This window comes from Arachis duranensis, chromosome 4 (genome assembly GCF_000817695.3).
Source record: "Arachis duranensis cultivar V14167 chromosome 4, aradu.V14167.gnm2.J7QH, whole genome shotgun sequence".
Classification (NCBI taxonomy): Eukaryota; Viridiplantae; Streptophyta; class Magnoliopsida; order Fabales; family Fabaceae; genus Arachis; species Arachis duranensis.
This window is the reverse complement of record NC_029775.3, coordinates 90506758-90527053: the sequence shown is the minus strand read 5'-3', so window position 1 is coordinate 90527053 and position 20296 is coordinate 90506758. Positions and strand designations below refer to the sequence as shown.

The window sequence follows — 20296 nt, the reverse complement described above, 5'->3', positions numbered from 1 at the left end:
AAATTGAAATTGAAAACAAATTACAATTCAAATGAAATTCTTATTCTAATTGTTTCTTGTGCCTTTGAGTGATGTCATTTGGGCTCTGCTTGTTTCAGGGCTTCAATGGGCTTGAATTGGAATTAACTGTACCAAAATTCCAGGTTCCAGTGGAACACTCAGTTAAGACAATGAGCGCTGCGTTCACTTCCCTCAGCGTGCTCCTTTGGTGTGCGCCTTCCTCACTTAACGCTCTCTTCGTGAGCGCTACGTTATGTTAGTAAGCGCTGCTTAGTGCGTAAGATGGCCTCCCAACTTGAAAAGCCCGAAAACGCTCAATTAGTGAGCGTGGCGCTCACTTTCCAAGCTTCCCTTAACGTTCGTAGCGCTCTCTTGCTTTAATGTAGCGCTCTCTTAGTGAACGCTGTTCTCTTGCACGGTTCATGGCGTTACTAATTTGTTGTATGCATACTTTCATTCGCCTTATTTAATTAGTAATGCCAATTACTTAGTTAACGTAGAGCTTGATTTGTTAGTGCCAATTGGGCATTACTAATAAAGGTTTCATGCATGCTTTCATTGGCTTTATTAATTAATAATGCCAATTACGTAGCATTCATTCATTTTATTCATTCTCAATTGGCATTAATAATTAAATGCATGCATGCTTTAGTTATTAATTCATGATAATGCATGCATAAGGTTTTAATGCATATGTATCATGTTACTAATGTCATGGCTTCATGGTCATGGGCCACGCTTTTAAAAGCGTAGCCTAAGGTTCCAAAGTGTACTCAAACTTCAAAGTGTGTCCCAAAATTCTTCTTTTCTCTTTTTGAGCTTAATTTGTGTTTTTTTGCTTCTTTTTCCACTTATTTCCTACAAGATTTATAAAATCAAAAGATCTAAGAAATATACTATTTAAGCACAAAAGAATTCAAAATTTAAGCACTAATCATCAGTTTCTTGTATGAAAAAGCGTAGAAAAACATGACATGATGACATGTCATCAGCAATAAGTCCACTTGATCTTTGTCCGCCTTATACCTTACCTTGTTTTGCTATGACGTGTGCATGAAATTGTTTTACATCTTTGGCTCTTAGGTATCGTCAAAAGCATAAATATGTTGAAGTGAAAGCCATAAAAGGCTGGGCAAGGCAGATTCTTCAAGGGTTAGAACCACCTATAATTCACAGAGACTTGAAATGTGACAACATCTTTGTTAATGGAAACCATGTAGAAGTCAAGATAGGGGACCTAGGTTTGGTAATGGTCATGCAGCAACCAACTGCTCAAAGTGTTATTGGTAACATACTATAATTTTCTTATAATATATGCATAGTTTTTCTTACACCGGATCCTATATAGAGCGTTAAACTTTTCTTTCTTTTTTTTCTGTTCTTTGATTTTGAAAGGGACTCCTGAGTTTATGGCTCTAGAACTATATGTGAGGGCCATGGGTCCTAGTAGTTCTGGATCACGTATTCTCCCACCTCCTCCTTTTACCTTTTCAAACTCTCAGAAAGGCACAGCTCTAGTCCCAGTCCCAGGTAGAAAACTCCCACCTATTCGGTAGTGACCAGGACAACCATAGCATTCTCAAAGGGAGGATGATTCTGATGATCTTGATGACTTGGATGATTATTTAGATAAGTATGAGTAGGTTATTTGCTTTAATTTGAATATTTTGTATTATTGGTGGATTGCAATTTAAACAAATATAAGTCTAAGTTTAGTTATTTATCTTGTCTTGAGTCTTTACATTAGCGGATTATTTATTATTTTGATAAATTTGTAAACTCATTATCTAATATTAGTATAAATTTTATTTTTATATTTAAAAGTTTATTTGTCTTGTTATCTAATTTTCTGTATAAATTTTATTTCTATATTTAAAAGTTTATTTGCATTAATTGTTTACTATTTTTTAAATAAAAAAATAATTAAAAAATATGGCTATTAAAATCGACAATAGCATTCTCGCTTTTTAAATTTAAAATAGACAAAATATAGACAAAGAATTTTTCGGTATCTAAATAATTAAATCGATGGCGATTGTGTCGATTTTATTGGATCAAATATCGACGACAAGGTTGTCGATTTTATTAAGCATGTAAACTTCTCAAGCTCATATTATTGATGAAAATGTTATTGATTTTATTAAATCAAATATCGACAGAAATGTCATCGATTTTAAATAATAATATCGATGGCAATGTTGCCGATTTTAGTGAGAAGGTAAAATTTTCAAATTCATATTATAGACGGAAACACTGTCGATTTTATCAAATTATTATCGACGATCACGCAAGTCGTCTATTTTATTAGAATTTTGAAAAATTAACAAGCTTAACAGCGACCATCTCTGCTGTCCATTTTGCCGTCATTTTTGATATTATCGACAGCTTAGCCGTCGATTTTGCCGTCAATTTTAACGATGTTTCTTATAATGGTTGTTCACTAAATCCATTGACTTTTGTTTATTGGCTTTTACAGATGCTGATTGCGAAGAAGATCTAGATGGTCAAAAGTCTATTTTAGAATTCTGCATCTACCTTGGAAGAAATCTGGTATCATGGAAATCAAACAAACAAACTAAGCTAAGGAGAAGCAGCATAGAGGCAGAGTATAGGTCAATGACAGTAGAAGAAATAGAAATCAGCAGAGCTTCATATGCATCAATTGACTCCGCCAACCATATACTATGATAACCAGAGTTCATGTCTTCTAGTAGCCATTTCAATATTGCATAGCAGATGCAAACATTTGGAACTCGACTTGCACTTTATTCAGGACTTGGTTAATAAAAGGAATTATTTGTATTTCATATTCCATCCTATGGCCAAATAGCAAATACACTAACCAAACCTTATCCTTACCTCAATTTCAGAAATTTTGAGCCAAATTGAGGATTCAAGACAACAATTGTACCTCGGTTGGAGGAGGGGAGGTACTAACAGTATAAATAGTTACTATAGTTAACTAGTGTTTGTGTGTATCTAGAGTTAGTTTATGAGCTTAGCAAGTTAGTTACAAGCATAGCAATTCTGTTACAACTAACTTTCTTTACTTGTTTATATATAATTAATTATATAAGAGTCTAGTTTGTACAGAATTGATCTTCTGCTCTTGCTTCTTGCCGTACATACTGATCTTGGTGTTCAAAATCTCTATCATTATATATATTCTTTTCATATTATATGCTATATTTAACATATTTTTAGATGAAGTTGTCATTATATATATCTAGCTAGGTTAGATTTTTGAAATTCATAATATTGTGGTCGATGTCCTTAGGTCACTATTATGCAAGTAGCTGGCTAGTATTTGTTTGAAAACATAAAATATTCTCATAGTCCTTAAATTTATATTTTTTTATTTTAATTAAGTAACTAATTATAATATCAAATATCAGCTCAGCAAACTTTCTATCTTTATATCTTTTTCTTCTTTCATTTTCCTTGAAACATTTGCCCTACTTACTTAGTCAGCTTTACACAAATGACTTGGACAATTATATAAAGTCTTTGTATATGAAGTGAGCTTTGCAACAACCGCCCCTCCCCCAATTTGAAATTTAAAAGCCAGTTAGAAGATAGACTTTAAATTTTAAATTTTATGGATAATAGTCTAACCACTACTCTAACTTTCTTGATTTAAATCTAAAATACTCTAGTCACACCCACTATAAAATTTTTAAGTTGAGGCAACATTTAAAAAATGTTGCTAAAGGCTGACAAAAAGTTACTTTTGATCTATAGCAACACTTTTGGACCTAAGGCAACGTTTTTGGACGGCGTTGCATATGCAGCCGTTGCCTTAGATGAAGGCAACACTTTTTTGTTTCAAAAGCAACGCTTTTGAGAGCAACACTTGGTAAGTGTTGTCTTTGGTTGAAAAACAACAACACTTCAAAGGTGTGTTTGAGACAACACTTTTGCAGTGTTGTCTCTTCTCTCGTATTTTGGTCACTACTAAAAAATGTTGCCTATTTGCAATAAAATGTAACTCTTTTACGTATTGCTTATAAGTTGGAATTTGCAATCCTTTGAAATGTTGCCTATTAGTTTTGAATATGCAACCCTTTAAAGTATTGCCTTTTCTTTTGGATATGCAACCTATACAAGTGTTGCCTTTTCTTTTGGATATGTAACCATACAAGTGTTGTCTAATATTCAAAATATGCAACTAATAAAAGGGTTACCTTTTTGATAAAAATAAAAATTATTTTTGTAATAAAAATACAAAAAAATAAAATTTACAATAATTTTTTTTTCATACATGTGTAATTATTTTAATTAATAAATAAATTTGTGCACAATAGAAAAAAATTATAAAAGAGACAAAATAACTAATAATAAAATTCTAATTAAAATAGATATTAAAAAGTTCAATTAGTATTTCAAATACATGTTCATTAATAATTCTCAACAAAATAATAAAATTCTTGTCTAACAATAATTGTCATAACAAAATAGTAATTAATATTTATCAAAAAGATGTCAATCTACTTGCATATTTTATATCCATGCTTGACTTGTCCCATATGCTAAATCTCAAATAATACACAACAAAAAATAAGCAACTTATCATTAAACTGAAAAATTATAATAAAAAATTCTTTATGATATTAAATACTGTAGATATAAAAGCAATAAATAGGTCTAAAAAACTCCTTCTAATGTGGCCAAAGCTATAGGACGAAATGATTCCCTTGAAACAAAAGAAATATATTCAGACACACAATCAATGCAAGAAATATATTCAGACACACAATCAATGCAAAAAATGCAAGCTTCGATGATATTGTTAGCAATGCGACTTATGTTTCATAAACAGAGGAAATAAAGAAAAAATGGTATTATCTCACGTAATTGATCGACTCATTTCAACTATAATAATGTGAGAAACTATAGAGTTTAGATCTTATCATGTTAAATTATTTTTCTTTCAATTTTTTCATTATATATTTAATTCTTCTCACTTGAATACATGATGATATTATATAATAAAGTTTCATCATTAAAAAAAAACTGTACAAACAAAAACGTGTATTTGCATTAACATTATGATGAGTTGCAAGCTGAATCTTAATTTCATGTACATACAAAGAGATTTTATCACATAGGTGAAGCTAGCTACCTACAAATTAAATTGTGGTCTCAAGGCATCTCTCAAAGACACCAGATACATGCAATGGCTTTAAATCTGAGGATATGTGTTTGCGAGCTGATATATTGGAAGACAAAGGAGAATAAAAAGAAAATGAACCAAAACTTGCAAACATTTTCCAAAGAAATAAACCCCACGCACTATGGTTTCCCTTTCCCAAGTAATGAGCTATGTAATTCAATGCCATTGTGGTTCCTTGAAGGACCTGAAGGTGGGAATGGCACCGCTTTTGGCAAGAATCCAAAGAGACTTTGAGGCAATAATGCTTGAGGCTTTGCCTTACTATTAGGATTCATTTTAAAAACTTGAGTTTGTCTAGAACCATAAGAGATCTATTAAAAGGGTGCTCTCATTAACCAACACTCCCCCAGTGGTTCCCATAGGTGATTCATAAATCTCGAGTAATCATGGTAGAAGATCCCACTTTTTTGTGAAACAAAGTGAGAATGGATTGCTGAGATCAGAGAGCCACTGAATAATTTCATACTTATTACAAAATGTAAGCCTATAGCTCATACTTTTCATCCATATTTACAATTCGTAGGAAGATCACATTGTTAATGAGCTAACAACATGACAAGAGTGGAGAAGAATATCTATATTAGAATACTAAAATTTTCTTGTTCCCACAGGATTAGATCCAAAGTAGGGTATCTAAGTCTAACCATTGAACAACATTTTCCACCATTAGTAAGATTTATTCATGAGAAAAGAAAGGTAAGCCAGTAACTCTAATGAAAATTATTATTCTTGTTATTAATCAACCATGTTTATCAACGTCAAAGATAAATTAGCCACAACATCCTAATTTGCCAGTCAAAGAAAGATTCTTTACTACAATATCCTGATTTTCAGCCATTTAACTTACTTGGAAATAGATCATTCTTCATCAAATATGGGAAAAGAAAGGCAGCTACCAGTCCAGTTCCAAAGACAACTATATATGCTGTAAATGCAATTATGAAAAACACAGGCCATTAATCAGATATGAATAAAAGAAATTAAATTTTGAAAGAATGTATAAATAATTATAGCCTCTACAATTTCAGAAATGAATTTGATCAAACATGTAGCAGTCTTAACATTCAAAAACAGGGCAGCCACCAGAAATGCGAAGGCAATTTGTAAGTTTACATAGATAAAATAAAACACAAACTGGATTCCATAGTTATTCTCTCTGAAGAAATGGAATCCTGAAAAGGAAAATTAAATATCGTCAGTATTAAAGAGAATTGGAAAACACCAACCAAGCAGAAGTAAGAAGAACATGTGTCTGAGGAACTGGAAAGCAGCCAGAACGCAGAGTCCGTTGTAGGACAGCAAGTTCAATTGGGAGCGGATGAGAACTTTGGAGGGTATAAGTTAGCAAGAAGGAAAGGGCTATCTTAGGCTTAGAGCGAGGTCTGAGAGGTATAAAAGATTGCAACATTTCATCAATAACTTGCACTTGCATGTTCTGGGAAAATGAAGAAAAGAAAGAAAAAGGATTATTCTTTGAACTATGGCAGGACTCTAAGGGAATGAGAAGGTCAGGGCTTTTAACATAGTTTTTGGCTTCCTCTTTAGCACCTTGGTTTTTCTCTGTTCATGGAGGACTCTAAGGGAGATAATTTGAGTCAAATAGATGGAAGTTAATAATAAAGCACCTTTGTTTTTCTTTGTTCATGGAGGACTTTTGGCAAACACTTGGTAGGTAACCAAATAGATTTTGAGTCATGGTCATGTGTTAATCATAATTCAGCTGAAAGTAAAGAAATCAGAACACTTAGGCAAAGATAATAACAAGGTCTCAATAATTGAAAGACTTGCCAATTATCATTAATCTTCTGATATATATAAGATGCATATTATTAATATTACCTTATTTTCAAATTTCAATGTCTTCCCTAGGTTCCTCAAGTCATTACATGAAGCAATATGTAAGTGAATAGGGAGCTTCTTAATCTTAAAAGCATAAAAGACTAGAGAGGTCCCTTAGCGTTCCCCAATTCAAGAGTTATGGAAATGCACCAAACTGAAGCAGATGTTGTATTGATTCTTTGTAAAAGTTTGAGTCTAATCAAAATATGGTCCAAGATTATAAAGCACACCAAATGATCCCCCAAAAATAAAATGCCAGACAAAAAGTTCCATAATGCATTAGCACTGGAAGTGTTATGCATGAAACGAGACATAAAAGCTCGAGTTTGAACCACAAACACATTATTAATTAACTTAATCAATTGCCTTGATTGCCTGTGTGTAAGAAGCATTGATAATAATCATATACTTTGAAGGAAACATACCAAGAAAAAGACAATTCAAATTTTCTGTCTATCTTAGAGTACCCTATGGTAACACTAGTGAAGTAAAACAATTCTTATACTAAAAATTAGGAAGAGCATAAAAACCTAAAAATTTAAGTTAGTATGGGAGCCAACTTTTTTAATTAGTATTAATCAACTTTTAATCCTAAATTTTAAATTTCAATTTTGAATCTTAAAACTTCCAGAAATTAAGATAAATTTACAATAACAAATTAACTCTCTATACTTATTTGGTGAAAAAAGAATCTTAGTATCAATTATAAATATTCACTTTTAAGCCACTAATAAACTTTTAAGCCACTAATTCACTTCTTACATACTTACATGAGCAACTAATGAAATCATTAACTCATGAATACAGAGATAGAGAATATAGCTAATAGCACCAATTATTTATATTCCCATGTTTATTCTTTCTTTGATTTTACTTTTGAACTTGTGCACTGTTCACAAACCTTAAAAATAATTGAAGCAAATTGTGCAGGTTCTCATTTGGAATATTTCTTAAGACATTGAATTCTATTGATTTGAGCTATTTCTACGAGATGAGTTCCTAATTTAAAACTTCAACAAGTTTTTGCCGCATTTAAGGATTTTCTAGGTCTACAACTCTTTTTCATTTGTGTTCAACTCTATAATTGAATCTTAATACTGAGATGAATCCAATGTTAAATTTCCCAAATTGAAATTTCACCAATAATTGAATAACAAGCCAAAAATTCACATAATTTTGTGAAGGCTTCTGCTGGTTAGCTATCTATTTCTACCACAAGAATATATTATAACAATAAAACACTGCAGTAATTTTATAAGACTAGAAATAATTAAGCAGTAACTTCTCATCAAAACCATAAATAAAATATTAGCATCGAAGATTTAATTTTAGCATTATAAATAACAACAATTGTTACTTAAGATAATAAAAGATTACTAAAATTTAAAGTTTGAGTCACATACTGCTGGATTGACAGAGAGCTCCTCATCTAGTGATTCAGGAAAGACCTGAAGAGGACAAATTATATCAAATTATAATTGAACAGTTTACAAGTTGGATTTTGTCACCATATTAAATAAGAAAAAAAAGCTACTTATAGCCAAAAATCGATATTCCCTCTTTCTTTCTATAAATGCTGGTTTCTGAGTCCCTTGGAAAAAATAAAAATTCATTAGTGAAATTCCTATTACAAGGCAATACAAATTGACCTTAAAAAAGTATTTCTAACTAATAATTCAGTGCATTGCAATTCAGAGCCAGCACCTCTGGTTTTTATTATCCTCTCTCTTTCGTTAATTATACTACTATGCATAAGTTTCACTGAATTTTAATTTAAATATAACTAGAAAACTGTAAGTAACAAGGACCTCAGTTTTGAGATTGACAATGTTGCGAGTGAAGAAGAAATTAACCACAACCGTCAAGACACGACAGAAAAAGGAGTGTAAGTGTGCGTGTAAACAGCATCTATCACATTTTCTCTGCCTCAAAACGACATCACGTTAGCATCCATAAACGCATTAAACGACAATGCAAAGAGGAGTGTAAGTGTGTGTGTCTGAGAGAGAGAGAATCGCAAAGTACCAGAGAGAAGAAATCTAAAGCCGCATATGGAGATGTAACCGTCCGGTGAGACTACGCTTCTAAATTGGACTCGCCGTTGAGCTCTTTCACCCACTGGCATCGGAGATTCAACAACGGAGTCATCAATTGAAAGAACACACACCATAAACCGCGAGTAGAGAGGTTGTTGTATAGAGGAGCGCGAAGAGAGAGGGAATGATTCAGCACGAGTAGAGAAGGAACTGTAAATAGCATCGATTTAGGGAAATTCAAAAGATGATGATAGGGTTGGGGTTGGGGTTATTAGGGTTCCTCATAGAATTTTGTTTCTAATTGATATGTTATAAACACAAAAATGATGAATGAATGAAAGCTGATGTATTCACTGTTTGAATCATTTGCTTTTTTATTTTCTTATATATTTGGAGGGAAGGTTAAAATTTAAGTGAAAAATACATTTACATATTTTAGACAACACTTATGATGGCAAGTTTATGAAAGATTTTAAAGTAACTCCCATAAAGTGTAATATGTGAATATTATAAGTGTTGCAAGTGTAATTTTTGAAGTAACGTTTTTTACATGTTCTTTAATTGATGAAAGATAACACTTATAACGTGTTGATTACAAAAATGTTGCCATAACATTATTTCATTGCAACAAATATTAAATGTTGCTTTTGATAAGTTTAGACAATACTTTTTAAATGTTGTTTACTGTATATGTTGCAATAGCTTAAAAATGTTGTAGTGACCTGCCACCAAAAGTATATATAGGGGTAGACCGACATGTGGAAGATCACTTCTCTCAAACACTAATCTTTTCCTCCTCCTTCTTACACAAAATATTTTGTGTGTGAAAACAAGAGTCAACCCCATAGGATCAATCAAGAGACGTTAGAAAAAAATAGTAGGGAATTATGTTTTGCTACTTTTATGCTTGGCATGCGTTATATTCTATTTTATTATTTACCATCTATGCTTCTACTGTATAATGCTCTTATCCTGTCATCATGATTAAGTGTTTTATGGCATTATTCCCCTTTTTCCTTTCCTTTACACGTATGCATTATATTCTTCATCAAAGTTTTTCCCATACGCAAACCCATCAGTGTTTAAGAATTTTTTATCAAGAGTACACGCATATTTTTGTGTTTTCGTGATGAATACTATTCCTACAGTTATTACTATTATCTTACAAGCCATTTAAGTCAACAGGATATGCCTTTCTATAAACTTTGTTTGATTATTTAAAATGTCCTATTTTCATTATGTACCTTAAAAATATGATACTACACGGTCCTTTAACTTATGCCATTATGTGATTATTATTTCTTTAATTAGAGAGTACATGACTATCCTTAGGGCCGGAAGTGAGTCAAGCCAACTCGTGAGCTAGCTCGAGCTCAACTAATTAATTATTTGATAAGTTGAGCTCGTGAGTTTGTTAGCCGAGCTTAAACTTGAAATTGAGCTCATAAATTAACTGAGTCGAGTTTGAGTTTTGATAAGCTTAATTCATTAGCCCGTGAACTAGCTCGATTATGTATATATGTAATATTATATATATATTAAAATATTAATACACATATCTTGTATGTATTTAATCTATATTTTTAATATTATATATACACATATAAAATAATAATATATAATTTTACATATATGTTTTGATTTGTTCATTAGTCAATAGAAAAAAAATTGTGCATTTCCAACGTGAATCCTTGTCAAGTTTCAATCCTAATTCCTACTTTCTAGTCGACAGAAAATATAATTAATTGATGTTTTTACCCATTTAAGTTTTTAATATATAAAATTGATCTTTTTAATATTTTTAGTATATATAAGTTATAATTTATTGATATAGAACTATATATTATGTTTTTGTTATTTGAGCCAACACGTGAGCTCGAGTCAGCTTGTGAGTTTTCAGTGAGTTGCTCTTGAGCTTAAGAAATAGGCTCAATTGTTAATGAACTGAGTCGTGAGCCAAGCTCAATTTTAGTGAGTCGAGCTTGAGCTTGGTCTAGCTCGACTCAGCTCGCTTCACTTTCAGCCCTAAATTTATCCTGTGCCATATAACTTTAGTATCGTTATCATTAATATGGTATCATTATTTTACATGCCTCTTTTATCGTTATATGTATATATCTTCTTGCATGATTCTCTTCTTATATATGCCTAAACAACCTTGATTGTAAATTGAACTACGGGAATGATTCTTCGATAAGGGAAGGTGATCCCTAAAGACAAGATAATCGAAATGATCCTTTGATAAGGGAAGGTGATCGAATCGAGATGATCCTTCGGTAAAGGAAGGTGATCGGCAAAATTTTTGGGATAAGAACTTTCGGTAAGGGAAGGGGACTCCCAAAGACAAAATCTCAAAATGATCCTAACTCTTTTCTTGTGTATGCTTAAATAACCTTAATTGTAAATTAAACTAAGGGAATGATCCTTCGGTAAGGGAAGGTGACCCCCGAAGACAAGATATTGATATGATCTTTTGGTAAGGAAAGGTGATCGATCGAGATGATCCTACGGTAAGAGAAGTTAATCGCCAAAATATTTGGGATAAGAACTTTCGGTAAGGGAAGGAAACTCCCATTTTTATATTGGTTTGAGCTCAATGCCTTCCATAAAAGCTATGGAGAAAGTAATGAAAAGGAAAGTATGACTGTGTTATTATTTCTAAAGTTCTTTTTGCTTAAGTTACGATTTCATTGATTTTCCATATGTTATTATCCTATCAGCTTGGCTTATTTATGTCAACATTACATGCTTTTCTTTTGTGGATTTTTGTTTTACGGTTCACAAGAAAAGTTCATAATACATGGTATGCCATATTTTTTTAAATCCCATAAATGGACTAAGGATAAATATGGAGGTATTGGTGCGTTATTTTCTAACCACACTACTAACCGGCAAGTGCACCGGGTCGTACCAAGTAATACCTTACGTGAGTAAGGGTCGATCCCACGAGGATTGATGGATCAAGCAACAATAGCATTTGATAGGATTAGTTAGGCAAGCAGAAAATGATTTTGAGATGTTCAAAAGGTTTAAATTCGAACTCAGAATATAAAAAGGATAAACAAATAAATAAATTGGGAATAAAATATGGAGAAAACTGTTAAGGCTTCAGAGTTATCTATTTTTCTGGATTAATTTTTCTTACTAACTATTTTAATTATGTAGGATTTAATTTATGACAAACTATATGTGACTAGACCCTAATTTCTTAGACCTTTCTAGTCTCCTCTAAAATTCATTAACTACCAATTCCTTGGTCAATTAATTCCAATTAGAAGCTACATGATCAAATTCCAGTTTATATGCCACAAAAACTCTAATTATCCTCTTAAATTATAAATCCATACATAAATTAAAATAGAAAAAGTAATAAAATCAATCCATACAAATAGACAGAGCTCCTAACCTTAACAATGGAAGATTAGTTGCTCATGGTTCAGAGTAGAAAACTAGGATTTAGGTAAACTGTTTCTGATCTGAATCCCCTTTTTATAACTAATCCTAATTAATTTAAAATATAATATCTAAAACTAAAAATAATATCTTTTCCTAAAAGATAAGATTTGAATTTAAATTTGAATTAATTAACAGATCTTTAGTTGATGGGTGGGGACCACTTGATTTGTCCTTTATGTAGCTTTTAATCTGTGTTTTCTGGGCTGGAAACTGGGTTAAAACAACCCAGAATTCGCCTACAGCATCATTTGTATTTTTGCAGATCGCACATGTGACGCGTCTGCATTGTCCATGCATTCGCGTCATTTGTGCATATTCTAGTCCACGCGTTCGCGTCAGGCACGCGATCGCGTCATTGCGATTTCTCCATTCCGCGCGGTCGCATGAGCTACGCGTCCGCATCGATCTTTGCTGGTTATCTCTTTGGTTTCTTCTTCTTCTCTGCAGAAACTTCATCAAATCCATTCGAATGCTACCTAAAATGAATAAAATTGCACAAAACTCAAAATAGCATCCATAGTGGCTAAAATATAATTAATTCTAAATTAAACTCAACAATTTAGATGCAAATTCACTAGGAAAAGATAGACAAGATGCTCACGCATCACAATACCAAACTTAAACTGTTGCTTGTCCTCAAGCAACCAAAACTAATATAAGCTTATCATGTCTCTTTTTATAGTGGGGTTTATAACTGTAATCCTGAATAGGTTTGGCATCTCACTCTCCTTTGAATCAAGAATGTTATTGTCATTCGGAATTAGAATCTGGATAATATTGTGAATTCTCTGATCTTTATATTTCAGTTTAATCCTTGAACACAGCAAAATTTACTTTAATTTATTTTTCTTTGGTGCTTTGCACCTTGAGCCTAGCCGTGACTTTAAATGTTTTGTCTCAAGCTTTACTTGACACAGAAACACCACAAGCACTTAACTGGGGAACTCTCTTTGAGTTCTGATTTTTCTCTTAATTACTCCCAGACAGTGGTGCTCAAAGCCTTTGGCATACTCTGTTAAATGCAATTGATCTCGATTCTAAGTGTTCTGTCTCAAGGATTACTTGACACAATCACACCACAAGCATATGACTAGGGAAACAACTCTTTGAGCTTTTAATCAGGTCTAACCTCCCTAGTCATTGATGCTCAGAGCCTTGGACCTTTCTTTTATTATTATTTATATATATTTTTTTTCTTTTTTTTTGCTGTTTCTTTTCCTTCAAGGATTAAATTTTTGTTTATTTCAGAGAAGTCATAATAATTCTCTAAATTCATGTTCCTTATACATCAACATCCCTTGATTCAAATTCAAATATGCACTGTTCATATCATGCATTTAAAAATCACAGACAATACCACCACTTTTAAGTAAATGAGACTATTCTTAAAATTAGACTCAATTTCTCATGCAATACATCACTTCTTTTTCTTTTATTTTTCTTTTCTTTTTGGATTCAAGTTCAGTGAGTGGTACATGAAACATCTTTTCAGCATAAAAAAAAAAACTAAACTAGTCCTAAGATTCTAACTAGTAAAGGATCATGCAACAAACAAAGCAAAATAGCAGAAAGCCGGAACATAACATAGAAAAAGAGGGAGAAATAAAAAGTGAAAGGAACTCAACCACCTTAGTTATCCTAGCGGTCGCTTTATTCTTCAGGTTATGCTCCTCAATGAAGATGATTCGCCTCCCTTTTGTGCCAGAAAACCAATAAGCGCAGCATCAATACCAAACTTAAAGGTTTGCTTGTCCTCAAGCAAAGAAGAACTGAAAATAGAAGAGAAAAATATTATGAGGACAAAATAAAAGGATAAAAGAATAAGAGAGAATTAGGATTGGGAGAGAGAGAGAGAGAGAGAGAGAAAGAAAACTGGGCGGCGCAAGCGACGCATACGCGTGGGTCGCAAATTCTTCATAATGACGCGTTAGCATCAGGCAGGCGTCCGCGTGCCCTGGATTTTGTGCGATTCGCACGAAGCCAGCCACGCGCCCGCGTGACTTTCTGTTCCCATGGCTTGGGAGCTAATTTTTCATACGACACGTTCGCGTCGTACATGCGCTCGCGTGGATGGCTATATATGCAACTGACGCGAACGCGTCAGTCACGCGTCCACGTGAACAAATTTGTGCTTTTAGCACACTTCTTGCCCCAAGCCAGCACAACTCTCTGCCCAAATACTCTTTTTACGTCAATTTTGCAGGTTACGCGTACGCGTCAGTAACGGGCATGCGTGGATGGCGAAAATCACAAACGACGTGCACGCGTGGGGTACGCATACGCGTGGGTTGTTTGTGCTAAAGGCTTGGTTCCAGCGCCACTCCCGTGCAACTCTCTGTCAAATTTTGTTTCTCACGCACACATGATTGACGCGTTCGCGTCATTGACGCTTGCGCATCGTGTGCTCTCTTTTTTTATTTTGTCTGGTTCCTATTCTAAAATAGCTGCACGATCAGAAAATTAGTAAGAACTCAATAAAAACCAAATAAGTAAGAAAACTACTACTACGAAAAATAACTAAGAATGAAAAGAAACGATCATACCATGGTGGGTTGTCTCCCACCAAGCACTTTTAGTTAAAGTCCTTAAGTTGGACATGTGGTGAGCTCATTGTCATGGTGGCTTATGCTTGTACTGATCCAGGAATCTCCACCAATGTTTGTAATTCCAATGGCTACCGGGATCCCAAACTAGGCGCATAATGCCTTTGAGCAAGTTGAAGCAAGTGACAAGGCTCCAAGAGTGTTGATTGTGGGAATGAATTCCAGGGTCCCAAATCTTGCTTTTACACCCGTTTTCTTGTGTATCACCATTGTTCTCACCGGGTAGAAAGTGGTCTGAATTCTCACAGAGACATCCAAACAACCTTCTAGATCCATTCAATTGAGCTCTACACCAATCCTTGCACTTCAATTTGGAGCATGTAACCATATTGAACCTTGCTTGACAACTCTTGCCACTAACCATCTTCCTCTTACTCTTAATGCCACAAAGAGCTCTAAGTTGACCATCCGTCTCTAGTAGCCCATATTCAAGTGGGAAAGTACAGGTTAAGGATAGGAATTTTACCCACTTGAATGTTGTATTGGATGGTGATGGCTTTGGGAGAGGTCTTGCATGCTCCACTCCCTTGTGCTCTTTTTTGAATTCTTCCATCTCTTTGCAAGCTTCCTCAATTTTAATCTCTTTCTCTTGGTAACTTTCTTTTTCAACTAACTCTTCATTGACCTTAGTCTCAGAGCCAGCTACTTTACCACTGCTCAACTGAATAACCGTGCAGTCTTCTCTTGGATTCACCACTATATCACTTGAAAATGTACTTGCAAACCTCTCAAGTAATTGCTTGCTCATTTGGCCCATTTGCACTTCCAAGTTTCTAATGGAGGCTCTAGTTTCCTGCATAAAACTTATCATCATCTCCCAATTAGGATCTTCTTGGGATTTAGAGTTTGCTTGCTGAATTGATTGAAACTGGTGGTTATTCAAATTATTCTGTTGAAAACCACCCTGAGAACTATGATTAAAATTTTGTGGCCCTTGAGGTTGCTCTCTCAACCCAAAATTTGGGTGATTTTACCACCCATGATTGTAGGTCTTAGAATAGGGATCATTATTGGGGTTTCTAGGAGTATTCCCCATGTAATTGACCTCTTGAAGAAGATTTTGGGTATTGATAGATGGGACTTGCATGCCACCCATATATTGAGTAAGTAGATTTATTTGCTGAGTCATAAGCTTGTTCTGGGCAAGAATAGCATTAAGAGTTTCTACTTCCATAACACTCTTCTTCTGAGAAGCCTCAATATCTGATGGTGGCTCTTGACATGGGTAGAAAGATGATGGTTCTTGGTAGTTGGAACATGGAGCATTAAAGTTTCTTTGGTTTTGACTTTGCCAACCAAAATTTGGATAGTTCCTCCATCCACCATAGTATGAATCACTACTTGGGTGTAAGTAGTAACCCACGTAATCTTTCTCCATTATTTTTCCTCAGCACAAAACACCAAACAAGATTAAACGCACCATGTGGTTGACAAGCATGCAAAGAAGAAAGAACATAAAGAAGATTTAAACTAAAAAAATTAAAACAACTAAGGGAAACCAAACTTAATTTCAGAAATTAAGAAAAATATTAGTGCTATTTATTTATTTATTAAATTTAATAACGAAAAAGGAAAAAAAGACGTAAAGGTTTTTTTTTTTAAAGAAAGAAAAAAAATTAAAAAGAAGTAAAATAATAGAAAAAAAGAAACAGGGAAACGAAGGAAAAAAAAACGGAAGAAAGGAAAAAAATAAATAGATAGCGAAATAAGGAAAATTAAAATTAAAAATTTTATTTTTAATTTTTTTATCAAAAAAATATTTAAAGCAAAATTTAAATAAAATTAAAAATAAAACGCCTAATCTAAGCAATCAAACAACTAATAGTTGTGAATCACAGTCAATTCCCGGCAACGGTGCCAAAAACTTGGTGCGTTATTTTCTAACCACACTACTAACCGGCAAGTGCACCGGGTCGTACCAAGTAATACCTTACGTGAGTAAGGGTCGATCCCACGAGGATTGATGGATCAAGCAACAATAGCGTTTGATAGGATTAGTTAGGCAAGAAGAAAATGGTTTTGAGATGTTCAAAAGGTTTAAATTCGAACTCAGAATATAAAAAGGATAGACAAATAAATAAATTGGGAATAAAATATGGAGAAAACTGTTAAGGCTTCAGAGTTATCTATTTTTCCGGATTAACTTTTCTTACTAACTATTTTAATTATGTAGGATTTAATTTATGGCAAACTATATGTGACTAGACCCTAATTCCTTAGACATTTCTAGTCTCCTCTAAAATTCATTAACTGCCAATTCCTTGGTCAATTAATTCCAATTAGAAGCTACATGATCAAATTCCAGTTTATATGCCACAAAAACTCTAATTATCCAAAAATAAAAGGATTATATGTCACATATCCCGTTAAATCCAGATAATTAAAATTTAGGAGAATATGTTTTCAAGATGTTGTTCTAGTAAAGAGCTTTTCAAAGTTTTACAAGAACTCAAATAGAAAGAAGGTCATACTTCCGTTCCATCCAAATTCATAAAATAAAGAGCGAAAACAATTCTTAAATTATAAATCCATACATAAATTAAAATAGAAAAAGTAATAAAATCAATCCATACAAATAGACAGAGCTCCTAACTTTAACAATGGAGGATTAGTTGCTCATGGTTCAGAGTAGAAAACTAGGATTTAGGTAAACTGTTTCTGATCTGAATCCCCTTTTTATAACTAATCCTAATTAATTTAAAATCTAATATCTAAAACTAAAAATAATATCTTTTCCTAAAAGATAAGATTTGAATTTAAATTTGAATTAATTAACAGATCTTCAGTTGATGGGTGGGGACCACTTGATTTGTCCATTCTGCAGCTTGTAATCTGTGTTTTCTGGGCTGGAAACTGGGTTAAAACAGCCCAAAATTCGCCTCCAGCGTCATTTGTATTTTTGCAGATCACGCATGTGACGCGTCCGCGTCGTCCACGCATTCGCATCATTTGTGGATATTCTAGTCCACGCGTTCGCGTCAGGGACGCGATCACGTCATTGCGATTTCTCCATTCCTCGCGGTCGCGTGAGCTACACGTCCGCGTCGGTCTTTGCTGGTTATCTCTTTGGTTTCTTCTTCTTCTTTGCAGAAACTTCATCAAATCCATCCGAATGCTACCCTAAAATGAATAAAATTGCACAAAACTCAAAATAGCATCCATAGTGGCTAAAATATAATTAATTCTAAATTAAACTCAATAATTTAGATGCAAATTCACTAGGAGAAGATAGACAAGATGCTCACGCATCAGGTATCACATAGTACTCCTACTGAGACCTTTTTAAGTTCTCACCATTTTCTCTTTCCCATATTATCTCCAGATGAGCATGGCACATCGAGTGGAGACGACACAGTGCCTTCAATAGTGACTTCTGAGTACGGTCCCTCAAAGCATGCATGGGTAGTTACGACCACTACCACCGTGCTCCAAACTATCTCGAAGCTCTGTGGAGGAAACTTCCAACTACCTGTCATAACCTTCTTAGATATGAACACTTCAGTGTCCAAAAAATGGTCACCCGAGATGGCCTACCTTGATTCAGATTCAGAGATAGGGGAGTATGAGTCCAACAGCCCTAGCCAAGAGGAGGATCTAATGGAGGACTACTCGAAGGAGAAACTAACCTTTCATGGAATCCTGATGGTAAAATACGTGCCCTGCTCTCCCGTTTTAGCACCACATTAGACTCTAGTTCATCCCACACAGTAGAATATGGTCTTCATCTCGCAAAAAAGTGTTAAAAAATGATTGATGGTACCCCGATTCATGGAAGACTGAAGGGTTCAGTTGAAGGATGGAATATGATACAAGGGTGGGCTTTTCTTCGACAAACCTAGTTAGGATGCGTTGAGTTTTCTTCATAGTTGCTTCTCGTTAAGCATCTCTTTTTTAATAGAAATAATACTCATGGAAACTTTGTTGTTTTGTCATTTTTCTTTTGCTCAAATCGCTTACCTGTGTTCATTTCCTCCTTTTAATCGCCATATACTTTACTCAAGTCTTCTTGCACATTCATTCTCTTCTTTGCCTGATCTTTGAGCGATATTTGCTTTCCAAAAGAGTGACACTCTACCCCAATGCCTTCGAGGATAGGATTTAACTTAGGGTGATACATTATTGGTATCAAAGAAAAGTCAATCCTAGGGATCTTATTATAGGAAGTAGGAATAATAAGATTTCTCCCTAAGGCTATCCATGAACAAAAACTTTATGACAAAACGTGGCTTAAGCTCGAGCTCCTCAAACCTACCAAAGCACATGAAGGATATGACAAAGGCAATGAAATAGCATGCCCAAGCCACCACTTTGATGGCCCAACAACTATCCAACGTGAATAGGGATTCTGGTACTCACAGATTGGATGTAAGACAAGCCCGTACAGCCTTTGTTGACTTCGAAAAAATTGGCCCGTCTGAGTTTCATAGAGCCCTCGATCCTAATATGGCAGTAGAATGGATGACATACATGAAAAAAGTGTTTACAATTTTTCCATGCACCGAGGAGCTGAAAGTGAGCTACGCAACCTTCATGCTCAAAGCTAATTGATGAGCGGATAATTTATACACTTTTTGGCATTGTTTTTAATATGTTTTTTGTATGATATAGTTAGTTTTTAGTATATTTTTATTAGTTTTTAGTTAAAATTCACTTTTCTGGACTTTACTATGAGTTTGTGTGTTTTTCTGTGATTTCAGGTATTTTCTGGCTGAAATTGAGGGACCTGAGCAAAAATCTGATTCAGAGACTAAAAAGGACTTTGGTAGCTATCTTCATTTTATGCTATCTTAGATCATTGGGAGGCTGGCCATTCGGCCATGCCTAGACCTTGTTCTTATGTATTTTCAACGGTGGAGCTTCTACACACCATAGATTAAGGTGTGGAGCTCTGCTGTACCTCGAGTTTTAATGCAATTACTATTGTTCTTCCATTCAATTCCGCTTGTTCTTTATCCAAGATATCACTTGTTCTTCAACATGATGAAAGGTGATGATTGACGCCCATAACCATTCTCACTCATGAACAAAGTGACTGACAACCACTCTTGTTCTACAAGCAATCAAGGCTCTAGTGAATATCTCTTGGGTTCTTTAACCGGAATCTTCGTGGTATAGGCGAGAACTGATGGCGGCATTCAAGAGAATCCGGAAGGTCTAACCTTGTCTGTGGTATTCTGAGTAGGATTCAA

The 20296-nt window shown here is 34.1% G+C and overlaps 2 long non-coding RNA genes across 3 annotated transcripts; one reads left to right on the top strand and one right to left on the bottom strand.

The window, feature by feature from the left end:
- The first annotated feature begins 1024 nt into the window (after nt 1-1024).
- Nucleotides 1025-3126, top strand: LOC127746762 (uncharacterized). Its single transcript, XR_008008471.1, has 3 exons — nt 1025-1286; nt 1396-1633; nt 2477-3126. It is a non-coding gene; the product is annotated as an uncharacterized LOC127746762 (long non-coding RNA).
- A 1290-nt stretch (nt 3127-4416) lies between these two features.
- LOC107484440 (uncharacterized) lies at nt 4417-9402 on the bottom strand. 2 transcript variants are annotated; one of them, XR_008008126.1, is made up of 5 exons: nt 9038-9402; nt 8821-8934; nt 8416-8460; nt 6021-6098; nt 4417-4535 (listed from the first exon to the last, which is right to left on the bottom strand). It is a non-coding gene; the product is annotated as an uncharacterized LOC107484440 (long non-coding RNA). The 2 variants fall into 2 exon arrangements; XR_001591132.3 differs by lacking the exon at nt 8821-8934.
- Nucleotides 9403-20296: the final 10894 nt, after the last annotated feature.